The sequence below is a fragment of the Triticum dicoccoides genome, chromosome 5A (assembly GCF_002162155.2).
Source record: "Triticum dicoccoides isolate Atlit2015 ecotype Zavitan chromosome 5A, WEW_v2.0, whole genome shotgun sequence".
In the NCBI taxonomy this organism is placed as follows: domain Eukaryota; kingdom Viridiplantae; phylum Streptophyta; class Magnoliopsida; order Poales; family Poaceae; genus Triticum; species Triticum dicoccoides.
Window position 1 is genome coordinate 131,836,880 of NC_041388.1, and position 9,155 is coordinate 131,846,034.

A 9,155-nucleotide genomic window follows, 5' to 3' on the forward strand; every position below is an offset into this window, starting at 1 on the left:
CCGATGAAGAACTATATTATCTTCGGAAGTGCCAGGCAATCAAAACCTCTTTGTTCATTCCGATACAATCCCACTCTCTCGCTCCTGCTCTCTTTTACTGCATTAGGACAACAACGATTCAACTGTTACATGCTGCGGTAGTTGAACCCCTTTCCTTTGCATGACCTATCATTGCCACGGTAAATAGATGAAACCCACTAGCATGAGTAGGAGTTGTTTGAGCCCTGATGTGCCTACTCATTCATGCTTGTTTGTCATGCCTGCTATTGCTTAGAGTTGAGTCAGGTCTGATTCATCGGGAATGAATTGGAATAGTGATGAACATGTCCTACTGTGTGTGAGCTAAGTGTGTGAACATGATTTGGTAAAGGTAGCGGTGAGAGGCCATGTAGGGGTACATGGTGGGTTGTCTCATTGCAGCCGTCCTCAGGAACTGAGTTCTGTGTTTGTGATCCATGAACAGTTACTACCACACATTGGGTTCCGGTAACTCGACCCCTCTCGACTTATTAATCAACTTGATCTCTGTCCAGGAGTTGCAACTAGTTTCTGGTGTTTGTAGGTAGTGTTAGTAGTCTACCAAGTGGCACCCGGTACAGGTGGGCTTGGGACAGACTAGGCACAGTGGCCCGGTGTACCAAGTGGCACCCGGATGGTGGGCTTGGGAACCCTGTACACATCGTTTGGGGCCGTGAGCGACACCCCGGCCGGATCTCCTTGCGGATGGAACCCAAATAGGTGATACACCTGGACTAGAGACTTGTTGGTTAGTCAGGTCGTGGCCGACTCCCTCGCCCGGCTTCCGCTTGAAGGTTGCCGAGGTACATGACGTGTACAGGGCGATAAGTGGCGAGAGCGTGTGTGAAGAAGTACACCCCTGCAGGGTTATCATTATCTATTCGAATAGCCGGATTCCTCGGATATGGAAACTTGGACCCCTTGCATAGTTCATAGACAAGTGAAAGTGGATACTCTAAAATGCGCAAGATAAGCGTGAGTGCTATGGATGGTGTTCTCGTAGGGAGACGGGAGCGGATCCATAGTGGTGTATTGGTATGGTGAATTTGTGGACTCGTGTGCGCCACCTCAAAAGAGTTACTTGCAGTCGTAGTTCAGGATAGCCATCGAGTCAAAGCTGGCTTGCTGCAGTCAAACTCCACCACCTCTTTGTTGATACCAATGCATATGTAGTTAGTTCTGATGTAAGTCTTGCTGGGTACAATTGTATGTTTTGCAGAGAGACTTCAGTCTCGCTAGTAGTTCCGCGTGGACTTCGACGTTTAGCTTGTTACCTCAGCTACGATCCTGTATCCTTGGGAGGGTCTTGTAGATAGTCAGGCTTCTCAGCCTTTTTCATTTGTAGATGTCTGTAGTCAGACATGTTAAGCTTCCGCATGTGCTTGTTGCTTGTATGCTCTGTATGTTGGGCCATGAGACCCATGCTTGTAATATCTCGCTCCTCGGAGCCTAATAAATACTTGAGTCGTAGAGTTATGTTGTGATGCCATGTTGTATTTACACATATCGAGCATATTGTGTGTATGACTGAAATGCTTGGTATGAGTGGGATCCGACAACCTAGTTGTTTATCCTTGGTAGCCTCTCTTATGGGGAAATGTAGTCTTGTGCTCCCATGAGCCATAGTAGTCTGCTACAGCCCGGTTCACCGGAGTCCTGCTAGCCCAGCACTACTGCTCCGGAGCACTTGACTGGCCGGCATGTGATTCACTTCGTTCCTGTGTCTGTCCCTTCGGGGAAATGTCACGCGGTGACATTCGAAGTCCTGCCTAGCCTGCTACAGCCAGGTTCACCGGAGTCCTGTTAGCCCAGTGCTACAGCCCGGATTCACACGCTGCTGACTGACATGCTCGATATTGATTCATGTATGCCTGTCCCCGTAAGTTAGTGCCACTTTGGGTTCACGACTAGTCATGTCGGCCCGGGTTCTCTGTCATATGGATGCTAGCGACACTCATATACGTGAGCCAAAAAGGCGCAAACGGTCCCGAGCCATGGTAAGGTGACACCCGTGAGAATACCGTGCGTGAGGCCGCAAAGTGATATGAGGTGTTACCGGCTAGATCGATGTGACTTGGAATCGGGGTCCTGACAGCCTTGGTATCAGAGCCTGACTGCCTGTAGGATTACCAAGCCAAGCTGGTCGAAGTCGTGTCTAGAAATGCTTTAGTTATATAAGGGAATTGATTGTGGATGGGAACATAAGGCTCTTTTTACTCCTTTACCTCATGGCCTTCTGATCTGAGTCAACCTCTTCTCTTCTACGGGGATTAAGAGCTAGGCTTCTCTTCTATCTCTTAGGGTGACGTGTTACTAAACCGTAGCTGCCTAGGATTGTTGAGTTCAAGCCTCAGTTCAGTTCCTACTACTTCCATATGTTCATAGCTAGCCTCAGAACCTTGATATTGTGATGTTGAGTGGTTATGCCACCATTTTGCAGGATGTCTCAAATCTTTTCGAGCATTTACAGCCGTTATGCTGTCTGAGTCATCCCAGGTTTCTAAAATAGTCTGATGCATTTGCAAATCCCTTCTTTCCGTTCCCGATGTTTCTTTGGGCCAGTTTAACCACACTAATTGCTGAGTTGAGGTGTTCTATTGCCTCGACATATATGTTGGAATTATTATTATGACCCTAGGTGTCCTAGGGGATTATCTAGTAACCTAGCCATGTTTTGTATTTCTAGTGTGATGATTCTGGCTATTGTTCTCGAAAGCATCCCGTGATGCCATTTAGTAGTAGGTATTCTACTCTTGGGTTCCTGACCCAAGATTCACTCCACTTACCTTCCGTTGATAGTGTTTGCTAGTTCCTTTAGAATATTAGTAACCTTTGCGATAGTCCTCGAGGTCCGTGGTATTTTCTTCTTCCAAGTACCATGGACTTCTTATGGCAGAAGTTCTTTTGAACCAAAAGATCACAATAAGAGTGCTCTTGATGAGTTCTTCGTTCTGTGAATCTGCCAGTTCTACCTTTCTACATGGGTTATCCGGAAGAAATGTTGAGCTTTGCTCGACATACTAATCTATGCATCCACAACTCAGAAAGATATATGTTCCTTGAGTTGTCCCTCCTTAGTTGTTTCTGACCTTCGTCTATCAATTGATAGTCGAGGGTATATCATTGCATTCGTTCATCAAAGTCTATTATTCTTGTGGTCCGTCGAGCCGTTCTATTTCAGAATGACTAGGAGAAACAAACTCCAGTACCTCATCCATATCTAGGATTGGGTCAAAGCAGTTGTATTTCGCAGATCAAAATGCCAATCCAGCTTTTGATTCTGTTCTACCCTGAAGTATTGCCCTCTTGATGCCAGGAATGTCATGATAATTGCACCAACTCTTATAAATTCCTGTTGCAGTGATACTTCTTGCCATCATTGTTCATTCCTCGGTTCCCGTGTTATTGTAACCGGAATGCCGACAAGTGAATTGTGATGTGTGAAATCAATACTCCTAGCAACCCCGTTGCTTGGTGGTTAATGGACGATAATCTCATTCTTGGTGTGTTGATTATGGAATCATCATTCTAAGATTGATCGTGCTACCTAGTCCATTTTCCTGGTGCACTTTTTGATCAATGAGTTAGGATAGTGTCAACCCTTTGCTTATTTGATCATATCGTCTCGCTCTGTAAAGCAAGATTGTTCTCGATCTTAGTAACATATCGGTGGTTCGTGATTTTCCGAATATCTTCTCGGAAGTATTTCCAGGTTGTCCCCTGACCGCTATGTTGAGTTCGTGATCAAGTTGGTTTCTTGTAAACCACTCTTTCTCCAAGAATCCGTGTTAGACACCCCTGAGCTAGTTGGTTAAGCTAAACAACAACTTGGAGAGTTGGAAGATAAAAGCTTAATCCACTTAGTTCACTTCAAAGGGGATATCTTGCGTGTGTGTGTGTGTGTGTTCAAGAAAGATGATATCTCCATCGATTGGTCCCTGTGATCAGTTGTTGGACCTATTTTCTTATTAATCCTTTGATTTGAGTGCGGGCTATCATCAAATCAAATCAGTACCAACGATGTTCGTAATGTTGTCTTACTCGTGGTTGATCCCTCGAGCATACACCATTACATCTTTTGGTCTGACCAATAGTAACACATTGTTCACATAATGGTGGAAGTTCAGTGATATGGAAATTCTGATGAGTTACTGATTGAGCCCAACAGCAGCATCTTGTCTCCTCCATGATTCATGTTGAACATTGAGCTAGTGTTGGAAACTTTTGAAAGCATTTTCTTCATACTATCTCATGAAGGATATGTTTGGATGAAAGAAGTTACTGTCTTTAATTCACGTGCACTTGATGTAAGTTGCCGTCGTGGATCCGAGAAAGATTGTTTTTGCTTCCTCTGGAATCGTCCCAAGTTAGTCATGCCTATATGCGAAGTACTCTATGGTTTGATAGGTTGGCCGCCTCCATTCCATATGTGTTTCCTAGCACACCAAGCCACTGATTGATTTGTTCAAGGAGAAGTAGTTCCTTCTTAAGAGCAAGACTTATGCAAGGACTCCGACATCCTCGATGATGGTTCCCCTTCTGAACTCGGTAGCGTTTTATTGTAAGACTACTATGTGGTCATGCTTGTCTAGGACAGCGTGTTCACATGTGTGTAGCAGAACTAGCTCATGTTTTGGAGCTTGCTATTATAGTTCATTTCTTGAGAATCTTGCAATGTCATCTCGTTGATTTGTGTTGCAAACTTTCATTTTCTTTCTAGACTCAATGAGTCTGGAATATCCTGACACCAACCAGATCTGAATCTCAGGCAGATGTGATGGTTGGGACATTTTCCCAAGAGCTATAATATTGGTCTCTCGGTAACCGGTAAAGTGGATGACGTGGCCAACCCACCCGACCGGAAGACCTATTATTGTAGTATCTTGTTTGAAGAAGTTGGCCACTTCCCCATAAGGATATCGTAGAATTTATTCCAGTAGTAGTTCCTTATGGATTTTTCTGTTTCCGAAGTCCGACCTTTTATTTGATGTCCTAGATACCAAACCATATCAATAAATGGGTTATGCTAGCACATCAAGGAGAACATTAGAAGCGGAGTGCTAAATGTCTCTCGGTCGATCATCCAGATTCTGTTTCCTTAGCCTCGCTAAGGGGAAGTCGGAGAAGGTGTTATCTTCTTTTGTATCCGCGTCATCCATCACTAGTCATCATGGTAGTATGTCGTGTTGCCAGGATCCTTGCCACGGATGCTGGTAAAACCTTTGATGAGTTTGGAAATGCTCAAGTCCCTAAGATCACACTCAGTCACTAGGTTATATCCTCGGTATCAATTGGGATGTGCCTCCCGTTTGTCGAGTTGTTCTATAACCATAATTTCCTTTCTGATCTGAGTATGCCATTTCTACAAACTCCGTCAAACAATCGTTCGTAAATTGCCTCGGGTTGGTGAAAAGAGTTCCAATGATCTATGTATCAAAAGTAATTCTTTTTGCCACTTAAGGGAAAAATTCTACGAGTCACCTTCCCTGAGGTGTCCCGTTATGGTATCGTGGGCAACTTAACTCCTCACCACTTTGAAACCCCCCTCACCATCTATTTAAGCGTCGAATTTTTGCCTACCAATTTGAACCTTTGTCATATGTTTCTCATCCATCATCTCTGATGTGTGTTCTGCGTCTCACCTCAAGGGATGTTTCTACGTCTCATTCCGTGAGTTGATCTTGTGTTAATTAAGATCGATGATCCAGTCTTGTGAGGTTGTCTTGCTCTCTTGTCGCCATGTTGGATGAAGTTCTCGAAGGAAAGGATGTCATAATCAATATGACGTAGCGGATCAACATCTCCAAGAAGGGCAGTTGGATCAAGAAGATCGTGTTGGCTTTGTGTCCCCTCTGATTTCTTACCTCACGTCTTGAATCTCGGGACGAGATTCTTGTTTTAGTGGGGGTGAGTTGTCACATCCCTAGCTTCTGGTTTTGCACTAGGCTAGCTTGTGTGTGCATCATGTTTAAATTTTATTTAAAAGTTGAATTGGGGGTGATAAAACCCTAGAACTTTGAAATCCAAATAGGTCCAGCTTAAATAAATTTCATTCAAGAACCCAAAATGCTCTTATTTGATGTTTGTTATTTTTGACAATGGTTTTGATCCATACCAAAAATAATGAGCATTTTAAGGAACAAGTTGGGCATTGAATTTAAGTCATAAAATATTTGAATTGGGGCATTTAATTGCTATTAATATTATTAAATGCTCCAACAATTCTGGAAATAGCTAAGGGCCTCTGAGTTAATTCAGTTATTGCCCATAATTAATTTTAGGATTTATAGAAATGATTTGGTGTTTTTACCAACTCAAAAACAAATTGCAAAAATAGAAAACAGAAACCAAAATAGGAAAAAACAGAGAAGGAGAAAACCTACCTGGCCTTACCTGTAGTCGGCCCAGCTGCACTGGTGTGACGCCCCCGATTTGACCGTACACTAATCATACATGCAAACATGTACGATCAAGATCAGGGACTCACGGGAAGATATCACAACACAACTCTACAATTAAAAAAAGTCATACAAGCATCATATTACAAGCCAGGAGCCTCAAGGGCTCGAATACAAGAGCTCGATCATAGACGAGTCAGCGGAAGCAACAATATCTGAGTACAGGCATAAGTTAAACAAGTTTGCCTTAAGAAGGCTAGCACAAACTGGGATAAAGATCGAAAGAGGCGCAGGCCTCCTGCCTGGGATCCTCCTAAACTACTCCTGGTCGTCGTCAGCGGGCTGCACGTAGTAGTAGGCACCTCCGGTGTAGTAGGAGTCGTCGTCGACGGTGGCGTCTGGATCCTGGGCTCCAACATCTGGTTGCGACAACCAGGTAGAAGGGATAGAGGGAAAAGAAGGAGAAGCAACCATGAGTACTCATCCAAAGTACTCGCAAGCAAGGAGCTACACTACATATGCATGGGTATATGTGTAAAGGCCATATCGGTGGACTGAACTGCAGAATGCCAGAATAAGAGGGAGATAGCTAATCCTGTCGAAGACTACGCTTCTGGCAGCCTCCGTCTTGCAGCATGTAGAAGAGAGTAGACTAAAGTCCTCCAAGTAGCATCGTATAGCATAATCCTAACCGATGATCCTCCCCTCGTCGCCCTGTGAGAGAGCGATCACCGGTTGTATCTGGCACTTGGAAGGGTGAGTTTTATTAAGTATCTGGTTCTAGTTGTCATAAGGTCAAGGTACAACTCCAAGTCGTCCTGTTACCGAAGATCACGGCTATTCGAATAGGTTAACTTCCCTGCAGGGGTGCACCACATAACCCAACACGCTCGATCCCATTTGGCCGGACACACTTTCCTGGGTCATGCCCGGCCTCGGAAGATCAACACGTCGCAGCCCTACCTAGGCACAACAGAGAGGTCAGCACGCCGGTCTAAATCCTATGGCACAGGGGTCTGGGCCCATCGCCCTTTGCACACCTGCACGTTGCAAATGCGACCGGAAGCAGACCTAGCCTAGTAGGCGTTCCAGTCCAATCCGGCGCGTGCCACTCAGTCGCTGACGTCACGAAGGCTTCGGCTGATACCACGACGTCGAGTGCCCATAACTGTCCCCGCGTAGATGGTTAGTGTGTATAGGCCAATGGCCAGACTCAGATCAAATACCAAGATCTTGTTAAGCATGTTATTTTGAAATAACCGCGAACGCCGACCAGGGCCAGGCCCACCTCTCTCCTAGGTGGTCTCAACCTGCCCTGTCGCTTTGCCACAAAGATCCACACAGAGGGCCGTCGGGAAAGTATGTCCTTCCAGCCCCCAATTCGTGAATCAACTGCGGGTACTCCTCGAGCCAAACTGACTTTGGTCATCACATGTATCATGTATAAAGTATATAGTATATACCCGTGATCACCTCCCGAGTGATCATGGCCCGATAGTATAGCATGGCAGACGGACAAGAATGTAGGGCCACTGATGATAAACTAGCATCCTATACTAAGCATTAGGATTACAGGTAAAGGTAACAACAGTAGTAGCAAGGACAGACTATGCATTAGGATAGGATTAACGAAAAGCAGTAACATGCTACACTACTCTAATGCAAGCAGTATAGAGAAGAGTAGGCGATATCTGGCGATCAAAGGGGGGCTTGCCTGGTTGCTCTGGCAAGAGAGAGGGGTCGTCAACTCCGTAGTCGTACTGGGTAGCAGCGGCGTCCGTCTCGGTGTCTATCGAGAGAAGAGGGGGGAGAAACAATAAAGATTTAAGCAAGCATATGCATAGTGATGCATGACATGACAAGCAACGGCGTTAGAGGTGCCCTAACGCGGTAGTAGGTGATACCAGTGAAGGGGGATGACATCCGGGAAAGTATCCCGGTGTTTCGCGTTTTCGGGCAGAGGAGCCGGAGGGGAAAGTTGCGAGTTCGATAGGTTAGGGGGATGTGGCAGACGAACGGGTTGCGTATCCGAAACCGTCTCGTCGTTCTGAGCAACTTTCATGTTGAAAATATTTTCATCCGAGGTACGGTTTATTTTATATTAATTTTAAAAGATTTAAATCATTTTTAAGACTAATTTAAATATTTTAAGTCAACATTATCCAAAACAGTGTTTGCTGACGTCATCATGACGTCAGCATGACATCAGCAGTCAACAGAGGTGTTGACTGGGTCGCTGACGTGTGGGACCCACTGGTCATTGACTGTTTAGCCTAATCAGTGTTTAACTAATCTAACTACTGTTTAATTAAACTAATTAGTTAGTTAGGTTAATCTAATTGTGATTAATTAACTTAATTAATTCCTTAATTAAATAATTAATTGAATTATTATTATTATTATTATTTTAATTATTTTTATTTTTAATTCTCTTCTCTTCCTATTTTTAAACGTTTTGTGGGGTGGGCCCCCCCCGTCATAGGCACAGGGGCCTTAGCGGGTTCGGGCGCTACGGGCGGGTCGGGCGTTGCGGCGCCCGACTAGGCGCTGGCCCAAATCGCCGGGGCGAGGAGGGCTGGGGCAAGGCCGTGACCGTGGGCGCCCAACAGGGCGCGGCGTCGCCCGAACGGGCACGCCGGCGAGCAAAGGCCCGAGGCGACGGCGGGTCGCGGGCGTTGGCTTGGCCGCGGCCGAAGCGGAGCAGAGGGGGGAAAGCAGGGGCGCCACAGGGCGCGGGCG